Source organism: Anabrus simplex, chromosome 4, assembly GCF_040414725.1.
Source record: "Anabrus simplex isolate iqAnaSimp1 chromosome 4, ASM4041472v1, whole genome shotgun sequence".
In the NCBI taxonomy this organism is placed as follows: Eukaryota; Metazoa; Arthropoda; class Insecta; order Orthoptera; family Tettigoniidae; genus Anabrus; species Anabrus simplex.
Genome location: NC_090268.1, coordinates 345,219,647 through 345,234,300, shown reverse-complemented (window position 1 = coordinate 345,234,300; position 14,654 = coordinate 345,219,647). Strand labels below are relative to the sequence as shown.

The window sequence follows — 14,654 nt, the reverse complement described above, 5'->3', positions numbered from 1 at the left end:
ATAACGTTTAACAAAGAGCTCGTCAGCTCCAACAATACATTGGACTTAGATATCCTTAATCAGGTACAAGTTCAATGGGAAGAAACTCCAAGTTATTAACCTACATATGGAAGGGCATAATTGCTCCTAACAGTACAAACATTATAGAGTCTGAACTCCAATTACATAGAGGCTAGCCTCAATAATGCAATATGTCGCTTGTTACATTTTCAGTTTCAATAGTAACCAATTGTGTGACCCCACTCCATAGTGTTCATACAAAGGTTGCCCCATAATGGGCTTATAATATTTTAAAACCGGATGAAGTACTGTTCCCCAAGGGAACCTAAATGTAGACACGGTTACCCGCAAAACCATAATGAATGCACAGGGGCATAGTGCCTATTCTACAAGGCCTTAAAAAGGAAAAGAAAAAGGTTACAACAAATACAGGCCATTTACAAAAGGCAAGGAGGCGAAACACCAGCACTCCTTAAAATAATATTCTGAAAAAGACAAAAACCTAAGTGAGCTTAAGGCCGAATGACACAGAAGCTAATCCCATGCTAAAAAGGGTGACTAAAAGGGGAACATTTAAAGTCCGAGACTAATTTCCAAATTTAGAGGTTGAAAAACCCAGCTCAAAAACAGAAGTGGATAGTTCCGAGGGTAACCACTCGTGCTCCCTTACATTAAATATTTTCCCAGTAGGAAATATAAACTGAGTCTGAAGACTGCTCAGAAGGTCCTACATTACAGAAAAATTAAACCTTACATATTATATTTTAAGGAAAACCGCTGAAATCTTCCTCTCAAAGCAGACGCCGCCACAGTATATTTAGGTTAATTCTGCCATCACCTGTTAGCGCCGGATCTTCTTCAACCCGGCCAACTACTGCCCCCTGCCCCCTTCTAAGCTGCGCCAAGCCGCGCACTCAATCACTGGAGCAAATCAGACAAGACGGGCCTGAAGCGCCCACCTTAAATAAATCCGCAGGGGAAAGTTCTAGACTATAGTAGAATCCAGAACGCCGATAGGCTAAATTTCCATTCACTAACCTGAGTTATGACTGGTCAGAGGACTTCGTTATAGGCATGTGATGCGCAGGTTGCATTAGAACAGGAACCAGGTGAAGGGTTGACAACTTTGGCACATAAAAACAATAACCGGTAAAAAAAAGTTTAACAACCATAATAAAATTAAATTTATTTGGCGATTAACTGGGACTTATCCCACTAGAGATCGCTAAAAAAAATAGACGCCAGAGCCATCTAACCATCAGAGAAGAGAGTTTTAGAAAGTATTAAAAGTTCCTAATCACTGTCAGAGATGACCATGGTGGAGAAGGCGCACAGTTTAAATAGCCGGGGAAGGTGAACCCCTGGTATTATTATTATTATTATTATTATTATTATTATTATTATTATTATTATTATTATTATTTAAATACTGTAGTTTGTTTTAAAGCAATTAAGAACACTTTGTGGCTTCCTTTTTTTAAAAAAATCGAGCGCAGAAGTGTGTTTTGATAATACAGGGAGAGGCAGGGAAAAGTTCTCTATGCAGCAAATATCTTCGCACACAAAATGCGGGCTGCGACCACGTTCTGCGAATTCTTCTCGCAGCGGGCTGGACGCAAAACAGTGTTTCGTTATTGTACCAGGAGGTACACCTCAACCCCGTGCATTTAAATGAAGCGCCTGGAAGAACGCTATCTAACACTTGAAGTTTACAACAGCTGTTTCAAAAAGTTGGGACTTTTCTTCATAGATGTCTCTATTAAAAAACCTGATGTCATGCACTCTCGTGCAAAGTGGAACAACTAGAAATTTAAAGAAACTGTGTGTTTATAGGTTTTATGAACTGAATTGACTTTCCTTGTTTTTTATACTGCAAGGTTTGCAACACTTCTTACTTATCCTGCTAACTTGGGACTCCGGCATTCAAAAATTTTGTGTATTTAATTTTCTGCCAATCATAGGCTTATTGTAACTTTTCAATTGTCCAATAAAATGAGAGGGTGTGTCCGGTTTAATCCAGAGCTTTCTCGAACCTTCCTTTCGGGTATAAAAGCTGACGCATTTTCGAGATAATTTGTCTTATTGATCGTCGTGCTAGTGAGTGTGTATGCTAAGAGAGGAGGCGGGAGCCTTATCCATCGGCAGGCAGAACATCACGTAAGGTAATGGCCACCATTTTTCTATATCAGTAGTTATCTCCGCAAGCTGACTCGAGGGGAAGGTTCCAAACTTTAACTATGTAACAGTCCATTCCCTAAAATGTAAACTTCTCTTTGCCCTCATGTAGAAGTTCGAGTAAATCAAGTGTACTTAATTGAAATTCGGGAATAGAGAGTGTGACACCCTCTCGAGTTCCCTATCAACTTGTATTTGAGGTGACAGTGTTTTGTAACCATTTATCGCAACTAGCGATCAAACTATAAAACTGCATCGAGCGATGAACTCTAGTCTTCGGCTTGCTTTCAACAGCTCTTTCCTGGCTGAAACCCGAAGGGCGGCGAAAGTTACATATATGGCATCGGTATATCGAATTCTCGATGAAAATATCCCCTATATATTTCTACGAAGTTTCATTTTCTATCCACATACTATAATTTTAATACTACTGTAGATCGGGCTCATCCATCGCTATTCCCGTTAACCGCTCTTCTAAGTACAATAAATCCTTCGTTGCGATTGGGTTGCGACTTTTCAATACACTTCCAGATGATGTTAGGAACTGTAAGACGTAAACAAAATTTAAAACTGCTTGCAGAGATTTCCTTCTGAACACCGCTGACTGTTTCGTGTGACTGGTGATGTATGAAAGACTGCGTGGTTGGGCCATTATGGTATGTGACTGTGATTTCAAAATTAAAATACGCAGTTTTTCCTATTATTATTATTATTATTATTATTATTATTATTATTATTATTATTATTATTATTATTATTATCACAGTGAAGTTCAACTTACCGCCCGTGTGAAGGATTGCGTTCAAAGTACCGGTATTGCAGTACGTTCTGCATAACGCCATCATTGTCGCAGACGGCTTTGTCCCTGGTCATATGTGCCCTGAACGATCCATTAGTTCTTAACAGCAGATCTGTTCGGCGAAATATGTGTTTAGAAGGCAGACGTCTGTTTGGAAACTCCTGTGCATACCGTCTGCGAGCTTCGGCAGCATTTCGACCACATTCTCCGTACATCAAATGATGTCTGTGTATTCGTCGTTGCTGAACACTCTAGCCATTGCCGATATGCAGACAACAAATGTAGAGCTGCTGTACCACAAGCCAGCGCTTACTAATGCAAAGGCTTGCATTAGACGGGTAGCGCTGAGGAACATGATGCGAGCGACCGTCCGATTGTTCTCTCTTGTGGGCGGTAGTGTCCCTGTGGCAATCAGTTGGTAAATACCCCATTCAACACAAATGCATCCGGGACATTTATAATTAGAAAGTACGGCGCTCTTGAGCCGCTTGGTATATAGGCCTAGTGTGTATCCTTTGTTATGTATTGTTTCTCATAACTGCTTTATATTTTTCTTTCTTTGCTTCGCATTTGCTAACTTATTATTTATTTTCTAACTTATTATGTATTTTCTAACTTATTATCTCGCTTACATATCTAATTCAATGATAGTATGTTTTCTATATTATACTGTACTGTAATTATGTGGCTAAGTGTAAGAGAGGGCCACGAGCCCTAACTTCGCCACTGCTAAAAACCTAAATAAAGAAATAAAAAATAAATGCATATAATTCTTTAGAAAATAGGAACGAACAAGTATAAATGGGTAGCGTCAATTTTCATGGTGCTGATAATGAATTTTCGATGTGCTTCTCTTTGCTGATTTGGAAATGGCCACCACAGATTTCATCAATAAATTATCTTATGGCATGCTCGGTGGTTACCAGACTTTTCTCTTTGTTTTCCTTTGCGGGGGGAAAAGTAAGTTGTAAATCCTCGTACCACTTCCCTTCTTGTTTTCTATGAATCATTTTTCTAACAAAGGAAGCTCGGTGATAATACAGAACACCGCAATGTACACACTTTTATCAGAGTTAATCTACCTCACAGCAACATAGGATTTTTTTTACAACCTCCTTTGTGCATAGAGATAAGGGTTTTATATCGCTACAGGCCAACCCATGTGTCGAGACATTCAGAGCACCAAAGCCTTTTTACAATATTCTCCCGTGGAGAACTTTTTAAACCGAGGTTCTAAGAGAATGTAGGAATAACCTGCTCTAAAGGAAATAACTAACTCCAGGGCTGCGCAGTCGTGGCGGCAAACGGATGCTCAGTTCACCTGAAAGGATGCAGGTTCCACTCCCCGTCAGCAACATTTCCACTTCTGAATGGTTCAGACGGTGGAGCATTGGTTTTCTAAGCCCAGGTTGTCGGGTACGATCCGGGTTCAGTCTGATGGTATTTCTAGGTTCTCAAATACGCCATCATCCAATCTGTACATCTACTGGCACATGAAAGAATTCCTGCAGAACAAGAATTCCGTGACCTCAGCGTCTCCAAAAATCGTCATTTTTTGATTATCATTAAAACCTCAAGCAAGCTTGTTCAGCTGGATTCCAATGTGCGTGACGAAATAGAAGAATGGAAGGACTCTGGCAGGAAGTCAATACGACAGGAAGGTGTAGACATGTCGTTGCCTTATCTGTTGTGTGGGAAAAGTGGACAGGAGATAGATGAAAGGAAATTACGTTCCATGTATCCTTAGCGATATACGTTATTTCGGTTAGACTAATACTAAGGGAGATATCAGCAATGCTTTGTTCCCTTTGCGTTCAGGCCCTTTTCTAAAATCCACCTTCCAACACTTTTTTTGCGTTTTGTACTACATATTTATTCTTTAATAAACCGCAAAATGCATCAGGTTTATAAAATTTAGTTTCACCGTTGCGAAAGTAATTTGTTCATGTTACACTCAAAATTCGCACCAACATTTGCACACACGGTCACAAATAATAATAATAATAATAATAATAATAATAATAATAATAATAATAATAATAATAATAATAATAATAATAATAATAATAATAATAATAATAATAATAACTGAAAGGCATTTCCTTCCTGAAAACCTGTACATTGTAATTTAATGTTATAAAGGACTAACTGATGTTAAAACTGATGTGTGTTCCCTATAACAAATTACACAGAAAAATCTGCACTACTCAAATTTACCATATTCAACATCACATTATTATTATTATTATTATTATTATTATTATTATTATTATTATTATTATTATTATTGAATTTCACATTATATGGAATGCGGGCAAATCTTATTTGATCATTCCAAACAAATTGGAACTTTGCACTTGCGGCACAAGAAGCTTGCTTTTTCTTCCTTTTTGACGGACAAATTTGACATGTCTTCCTTGCATCCCTCGGCAGTTCGTCCTCCTGGTCCAGGTCTTCATCGAGATGTACTTCGACTCCCACAACTCGACCGACAGAAAATCGCAGTTCTCGTGGAAGGCGCTTGTTCATTATTTCTCGCAGCGTAGGTTCAATCAGTTGTTTCGCGAGAGATTTTCTGCTAATTACAGCTCTTTCACTGAAGGACTGATGAACATGCGCTGATAACCCTCAGATGAAGGGGGCAACCATGGGCCAGCGCTGTGTACGGCGGCTTGAAAAGTATTTGGCGCTCTAGTCATCTAAGATATCAGCACCACCTTTTGTGTTATTGTAGTGGGCTAAAATATACGATTTCCCCGTTTCCATGATACCTTTTCTGTCATCAACAAATGCGGAGAAGAAATAAAATCAGTGAATGCAAAAAAAAAAAAAAAAAAAAAAAAAAAGTGCTTAACCTGTCACTGACTTACACATTCACAGTCGTGCGGTCCCCCGGACGTCTCTTTAACAATAGGAGAGACAACACAGCATCTCCACCACTGGCTACCATGGTAACCAAAAGTAGACTGCGAATGAGGAAGCTACTGAAACGCGCAATCTCCAAGGCCGATAGTGTTCCTAGAATTCGTGGTGTGAAAAGCACGACTGTAGTTAAGAGTTAAATGTCAAGTTTCCCCGGGATACTGCACTAAACAATCAAAACAAACACAAATAAAACTGTCTGCCCATTACTTACCTTACCCGAAATAAAAGACTAATTATTAGGTTAATATTTTAAGACTGTTTATAAAAATAAAATAATAATTTTGTCTGTACGCTTCAATTTTTCACCCCGTATTTCGTATTTATTTCGGATTACGTGAACAAAAGCAGGGAACAGGTTCAGTTCAATTTTTAAAACCCACCATGGAAACACTCGATACCGAACATATGCCTACATATCGGGTTTGGCGTCAGAAAGGGGATATGGACGTAAAAATTGGCTAAATCATCCATACATAGAGTCGAACTCAAGATGACTACGAAAATGCCAATAAGAACAAAAAGAAGAAGAAGCGAGGGGCTTGGCATTATCTTAAAGGCAGGACGCTGTGTATCGAAATCTTGCGTCTTTTAAAACGATAGCCCTCTATAGCCTTGCCCAAGAATTGCACTGAGAGTTCGTCGATCAAGCAGAAAATCAACGTACCCAGCTCAAAATGTTCTGTGGCATAATGCTGGTTATGGGATGAAATGCGTGAATGAGTTCAGAAGTTACTGCCCGAACTTCACGAAAGAACGAATGCCACTTGTGTACTTAAAACTTCGAAAGCGCATCAGTACCGAACTGTGTATGCAATCTATGCAAGATTTCTGCAGGTTTAACATTTTCTGCGCAACCCACACACACATTTCCCGTTCACTCCTCGTGGTAAGAGCTACCTACTCAAGTGTTTATTCTCTGAAGGGGCCTCATAGAGGGTGACGCCCTCTCTCAGACCAGGAGTTTGTCTTTTTTTACGTCGCATCAACACAGAAAGGTGTTATGCTGACATGGGATAGGAAAGGGTTAGGGGTGGGAAGGAAGCGGCCGTGGCCTTAATTAAGCCCCAGCATTTGCCTGGTGTGAAAATGGGAAAGCAAGGAAAACTATCTTCACGCCTGCCCGAATGGAAGCTCACAGCTGCGCGCCGCTAATCGAACGGCCACTCACCCGGTCTCCAAGACCATTCAGCAATTTCTCCAGATCTTCTGCAGACTCAAATAAAATAGCAATATTATCGGCAAATCTGTTTTGATTTCTTCTCCTTGGATTGCGATTCCCTTTCCAAATTCTTCTTTGATTTCCTTTACCGTCTATTTCATACAAACACAAGCCTCGCGCCACTCCTTTCTAGATCCTGCTTGATTTCCAAAGTATATTAGTAAGGATTTATTTAAGGCTAATTAAATGTTTTCTTTTTCTTCTTCACACTTTTGTTTGAAAGTTGCTCGCGTACCCCCTGAAAGTCTCACTCGTACGCCTATATTCCGCACGGCCTTACTTCTAAATTGAAGTTTCGCAAAACAAATGAGCATCGCCTTTCCTCTGTTGCCAGCGCGCTGCACCCGTGAGAACAGCTGATGCAATACGACCGCGGTAAACAGCCCTATATAGGAAAATGTAATACCGTACTCAGAAAAACTAATGAATAAGGATTGAAAACAACTTCCTAAAACTACACTTACTAACAACACCTGATACTAATAAGAGAATATATTATTAAGAATAAAAGAGAATGAGGGAATAACACATCACTCACCGCCAATGGCTGGCACAGGAAGGAGGTTATGGCCTCCAAAGGGAACACTCCACTGATCTCAGAGTCACTGTAACCCTCCTACAACGAACCATTGTTACTATCACCAGCTCTCGAAGATATTATTAAACTTCCGACGCAGTTCACCATTACATCTTCATTTTCCCACTCCTCACGTACTAATATTTGTGTACTGCGCACTAATTTCCTCCAGTCATCGGCACTGACATTTGCCACAACTTCGGCTCACAGATTTTCCACCTCGAGTATAGTAAAACGTATATTTTTGGTTGCAACATAACCCTTAATCTGAGCCCAAATCTTCTCTATTGCATTGAAATGAAATGATCGCGAACCGTACCGAATACCATACACGCTGTGCGAGATAGGTTAACCACGTGGTGAATGTAAATATTATGTAGACTTGGCAACTAGGTTTCGAGATCGTGCTCTGCCGATATAAATCGATATAAATGGCAGCTTGGGATTGGTTGGATGTCTATGCTTCAGTGCACAACCACCAGACAGAGCCAAAATCGGCCTAAACGTCAATTTAGAAGTAAAGCCGTGCGGAGTATAAGCTTACGCGTACCACAATTTGAGAACCACTAATCTAAACCACTTGGGAGCTGCATACGATCACTGCTGTTTCCATACCTCAAGCAGACTGAAGCCTGCCTCGTGTCAACTGCTTGATTGTTATCATGGGTAGGAGACTAGATTTTAGTCCACCAATGATTAGGTGCACTGGCAAGAGAATGTTGGATAAGACTCTTAACTAGTATGGAGTAGATCGGATAATCAGAGAGATGATCCTCATGGTACTTCTCAACTGCATATCTACCTTATTAGCATGGTGAGTACCATTTGGCTGTTGGATATACATTGCCACGGCAGAGCATTGCAATTTGCTTTTCTGTAGACATATGTTCCTCCGTGTCTTACTATCTGTTTGCAACTCAAACGCCCAAAATCTCACGCGTGCAAATCGAGGCGCAAGAGCTCCGTGCAATGCGCATCGTTCCCGCTCGGGTCGACTCGGACCAACGCTTCGTCACTGGGCTACTCGGCTAAGCTCGCCTAAGCTCGGCTCTACTCGGCGCAACTCAGCTCGGATTTGGAGCGCTACGTAACAAGTGTGGAAGAGGGAGACAGGGGGAGCGAGCGAGATAGGCGTGAGGAAATACAGAGTAAGCGCTATTGCTCCAAATCGAGGAGTGGGGAGTCTGCACTCTGGTCAACCAAGCCAAGTCGTATTTTGCACCGTGCACAGTGCATGCACCAGGCGCATGCACTCTGAGAGGCCCTGCCCTAAGGAGTAATAATTAACTACACCGTTCACCAGTTAAAGGTCGCAATATTTGCTGCACAAGCCTGGTATACAATCATAACAGTAAGGATGTATAAATACCGTTTAATCCATTCAAAATACAAAGCACCGGGCGAGTTGGCCGTGCGCGTAGAGGCGCGCGACTGTGAGCTCGCATCCGGGAGATAGTAGGTTCGAATCCCACTATCGGCAGCCCTGAAGATGGTTTTCCGTGGTTTCCCATTTTCACACCAGGCAAATGCTGGGGCTGTACCTTAATTAAGGCCACGGCCACTTCCTTCCAACTCCTAGGCCTTTCCTATCCCATCGTCGCCATAAGACCTATCTGTGTCGGTGCGACGTAAAGCCCCTAGCAAAAAAAAATACAAAGCACACACAAGCGAGAAGGGAATATCGAGAGAGAGAGAGAGAGAAAGAGAGAGAGGGTTCTAACAATAACATGTTCACAACAAACATTTCAGTTAAGGTTAGATTACTATAAAATAAAACAAAAGCACTGAAATGAGCATGCAAGGCTGCATTAATGTCAATTACGTAAAATGTAATTATACATTTAATTTCAATCGTGACAGGGTTTAAATAATGGCTAGTGAATAATGTACTGTGCGTCCTGTGCATACAGAATGGATAATGGAATACAGAGTTGGGCGAGACAGATGCTCAAACATCTAGCTCAGCTCACCGCACCGTATATTAACCGACAGTTTCCCAACTTAAAGGGACCACAACCCTTTGTCTTACATAACACGAACTGGAAGTGAAACTTCTTCATGAAAGTCAATTATTCTAAATAGACTAGAGCGAACGGGAAATAAACCTCTATTCTAACGAAGCCAGAGTTTTTCAGGCAACTGTACACGAAAACTGATATCAAAGTTCACTAGTTGAGCTATTCCACTGTCCACGATAAGATAGTTTCGGATTTTATATTCAAAAACACATTCTATTTATGTAAAATTCATGACACAAAAAGGGGTCAGCTGAAAATTTTAAGTCCCCGGGTATATAAAGAACCAAAAGGATGAAGCAATTTTTTATTTTTATTTTTGTTCTGCTTCCTAGCCGTTTCACCAATTTATTGAGGTCGGCATTTCATGTGGGCATGGCCCAGTTTTACGGTCGGAAGCCTTTCACGGTGAAGGGATGTGTTCGCTATTAAATGGGAATCGAACCCAGGATTGTCTGAACCCGCGTTTTCGGTGGTGGTGGTGGTGGTGGTGGTGGTGGTGGTGGTTAATCCTTGATGATGATGGTGAAGCTTGTTGTTTAATGGGCCTAAAATCTAAGGTCATCGGCCCCGATTAATCCTCTTAGAGGGAGTACAACTATGCAACCATCCTATCTTAAACATTAATCAAAAGGAAACTGGAAGAGGACCAACCTTCAAAAAGTGAAGGTATCGGGAAAAGAAAGGAAAGGGCCATGAAGGGCATGGAAATTAGAGACTCCCTACGTCTCGGAAATCGAATACCCTCTTGGTCGAAAATGCACACGAGCTGACCATGTGAGGTCGGATAGGAGGAGCCTGGCATAGTATCGCCAGCACTCAGCTAAGGGCTCCGTGCTAACCAACCCACGCTGTCAAGCTGACAGTCGCTGGAGCCCCTTTTTAGTCGTCACTTACGACAGGCAGGGGATACGGTGGATGTTATTCTACCCCCCGTCCACAGGGGGATTAACCACAGGCAAGTATACTGACGATTCAACCAAAGAGTCGGACAAAAGAATGGAGCACTTTATCATAGAGATTTATTTTACTTAATACATTGAGGTTTATCAATGTTTTGACTCTTTTAAGCTATTAATTAATTAATGTTATTTGTTTTACGTCCCACTAACTACTTTTTAAGGTCTTCGGAGACGCCGAGGTGCCGGAATTTAGTCCCGCAGGAGTTCTTTTACGTGCCAGTAAATCTACCAACACGGGGCTGTCGTATTTGAGCACCTTCAAATACCACCGGACTGAGCCAGGATCGAACCTGCCAAGTTGGGGTTAGAAGGCCAGCGCCTTAACCGTCTGAGCCACTCAGCCCGGCTTTTTAAGCTATTAGAACGAGTTTAAATCACATTCACAAACTGACCAAAATGCTGCTTATCAAAATAAAACTATGCAAGTTTACAGACAAAGCGTGTATTGGACACATATGTTTGCCTATTGAAGAGTAGGACAAGAAATATACCTGTGCACCGGAAGCAAATGTTTTTTGTCGTATGTTTACTGCATTTTCTGCGCTCTTATCCAGGGTACATAATACTATCTCCTACGAGTAATAATAAGCAAGCTGGATAGGTTGAGGTAAAAGCCGTAAGCATCGTGTACACCTCGTTCATAAACTTCATAGAGCTGCAGTCGTTTAAGTGCGGCCAGTATCCAGTATTCTGGAGAGAGTGGATTCGAACCCCACTGTCGGCAGCCCTGAAGGTGGTTTTCCGTGGTTATCCATTTTCAAACCAGGCAAATGCTGGGGCTATACCTTAAGGCCACAGCCACTTCCTTCCCACTCACATCCCTTTCCTATCCCATCGTTGTCAAATAAACCTTCGAAGTGCACAAGGTGGAATCGTGCGGGGGAAAAATAATAAATCAAAACCCTTCACTGTCGACAAGGCTGCATTTTGTCGCCATGACTGTTCAATGCCTATGACAAATTTATAATCAGACGAGCTTTGGACAACTTCGAAGGGAGCGTTTTGATAGGTCAGTAGTTAACTAATCTTCGATATGCTGACGATACGACTGTACTGGCCAAGGATACAGCTGAACTTCCGGTCATGCTCCAGATGATCTGAAAGTTTTTTTTTTTTTTTTTTTTTTTTTTTGCTAGTTGCTTTACGTCGCACCGACACAGATAGGTCTTATGGCGACGATGGGACAGGGAAGGGCTGGGAGTGTGAAGGAAGCGGCCGTGGCCTTAATTATGGTACAGCCCCAGCATTTGCCTGGTGTGAAAATGGGAAACCACAGAAAACCATCTTCATGGCTGCCGACAGTGGGGTTCGAACCTACTATCTCCCGAATACTGGATACTGGCCGCACTTAAGCGACTGCAGCTATCGAGCTCGGTACTACTGAAAGTGCTAATTTTGGACTGAAGATAAACTTGAAAAAATAACAAAGCTAATTCAGCATGCATTCGGAAGATAGTAAGTTCAAAACCCCACTGTCGGCAGCCTTCAAGATGGTTTTCCATGGTTTCCCATTTTTACACTACGAAAATGCTGGGGTTGTACTTTAAGTAAGCCCACGGTCGGTTCCTTTCCGCTCCTAGGCCTTTCCTATCCTATCATCACCATAAGACCCACGTGAAGTAAATTTTCGATAGGACTAATACACTACAACTGCAACATTTGCCACCAAAAATTGAAGTTGTTAAGGAATTCCTCTACCTTTGATCATAAATTTCTAGCCAGGGCACCTATGAGGCAGTGATAGAGCGGCGTATAGCTATTGTCCGAAACGCTGTGGTCAACCTTGTGAAGATACGGTCTGACAAACAGGTGACAAAAAACACAATGAAACCACATACGAAAACGCTGATGTTCAGCATTTTTCTGTACGGTGTTAAATCATGGACAATGAAGGCATCAGATATTCGGATAGATGCCTTTGAAATGTAGTACTATCGGCGAATGCTCATTATTCCGTGAGCAGCCGTAAGAACAATTACCGGTATGATTCAGAGTGCTAGACGCTGACCGAAAGAGAAAGGGGTAAGACTGAGGCTGTGGAAATGGATGCGTTACGGCGGAGCATGAGAGCAACCCGCTTGTATCGGCTGAGAAATCAGTATGTAAGAGTAGATACTGATGTGGAAGAACCGGTTACGGATAGGATTAATGCACGAGCACTGAGATGGTATGTCCATGTCCGACGAATGGATGAACAGCAAAGTGTTTGTTCAAATGGTCTCCGCCAGGGAGAAGGTGTCGAGGGAGACCACTGGTAAACTTGAGGAACAATAGCTAAAACAATGGAAAGGACAGGTCTATCCGAAGAAGTGTGCCAGGATAGGAATATGCAGCATTTGATACAACTGCGGAAAAGTGGAAATGCTTGCAAAAGAAAGAAGACGAAAAAAAAAGGCACCATCCATTAACATATTACACTTATTAAGATAATATAAGTAGCACGTACGAATTCTTCTCCCGCCTCTTTTCCACATACTGCTTTACGTCCAGATGCCTTTCCCTAAGTGAAGTACTCACTACTGAGTCATTTACATTAGACGTCATCACGTAGTTGCTCTACGGAGGCGGTGTACTTGCTCCGCTCGGGACGGGTGCTTGTCACGTGACAAGAGAGCAGCAGTTAGGCGGGTTGCATTCCGTGGCCGTACTGTACTTGCGTCACTGGCCTTCAGTACATACTATGCCATGCACTTCCCCTACTTGCCCGCTAAGGTGCTCTCGTTCCTCGAGAGCGGGGAGCAAACTGGCTCCGAAGGCATTTCGCTCTCGACTAACGATGTCTTATTTACATCATTTACAATTATAAATATACCTTTCCTTCTAACCAGATAGAGTGTTTTTACAATAGTTAGCAGTATAGTGTGCTGTGTATGAATGAAGAGACGTATACTGAGACAGACATCCAATACCCCCGCTAGAGGAATTAAATTAGACACGGCTAAAATTCCCGACCCGGCTGGGAATTGAATCCGGGACCCTATGAACCGGCGGCCACTACAATGACCATTAAAGCAGGGAGCCGGACAGTGGTATGTAGGAATGTATTGTTTATTGTACAATCTTCCCGCAACAGCTGTAGATTGCCCAAGGACAAAGAGTACCTGAATAACAATAATAGATACAGGTGAACGGATTGGCCCTACACGAGATAGCATGAAGTTACATAAGAGTAGATAAAAGAATAGATAACTATAGTGAGACACGTCAAACATTATATACAGTATTTAATAACCTAGTAGCTATAGGATATTTCTTCATTACTGCTACATGCATTGCCACAAGCTTTATTTCTTATAATGTTTGGTTATTTTAACAAGTAACCTTTGAAGTCGGCAGTGATGATGGATCTTACTTTGGTCTGCCATATTTGCTTTCTTAAAGACCAATTTTACATTATTCAAACAATTGATTTAATAAGATCATAACATATTTCTTCCTTGTATATTTAACAAACCCTTTCACGATCATCTTTTAAAATGATTCAAAACAGCAGATCAAGTAGCGGATAGAAGAACTGTCACGTACCTTAATGTGATGGGCTGCACAATATTGACCGTATTTCTGACTTGAGGACATGGAGTTTGACCTGAAAGAATAAGCAGTAAAAATTACAAAATAACACTGAAAAAGTATACGTCAATAACAAGAATAAGCAGAAAGTATAGGACCAATTCAATTTCCCTCCATCTGGTTAGAAGGAAAGGTATACTTAAAAACGTAAATGACGTTTCTTAAAAAATAAATGTTCTACCAAAATCAGGCAAACGAAAAACTGACCAGATCTTCCGAGATGATAATAATAATAATAATAATAATAATAATAATAATAATAATAATAATAATAATAATAATGTCAACATATCATAATTATGCCCTCTGGATTTCGTTTTCGTCACTTTACGTTCGAATATCAACGTGCATATATTCCCCGAAAATCAAAATACCTTGTTACGTGGGTATAAGGTATCAGGAAATTTCGTCC

At 41.3% G+C, this 14,654-nt stretch overlaps 1 protein-coding gene across 1 annotated transcript in view; it reads right to left on the bottom strand.

Moving 5' to 3' along the window:
• Positions 1-14,259, bottom strand: part of LOC136872711 (neuronal calcium sensor 2) — a 1,371,956-nt gene extending 1,357,697 nt beyond the window's left edge. Inside the window, exon 1 of the mRNA XM_068227282.1 lies at positions 14,198-14,259. The gene's annotated coding sequence lies outside the window, so the exon portion shown is untranslated. The remainder of the gene's footprint in view (positions 1-14,197) is intronic.
• Positions 14,260-14,654: the final 395 nt, after the last annotated feature.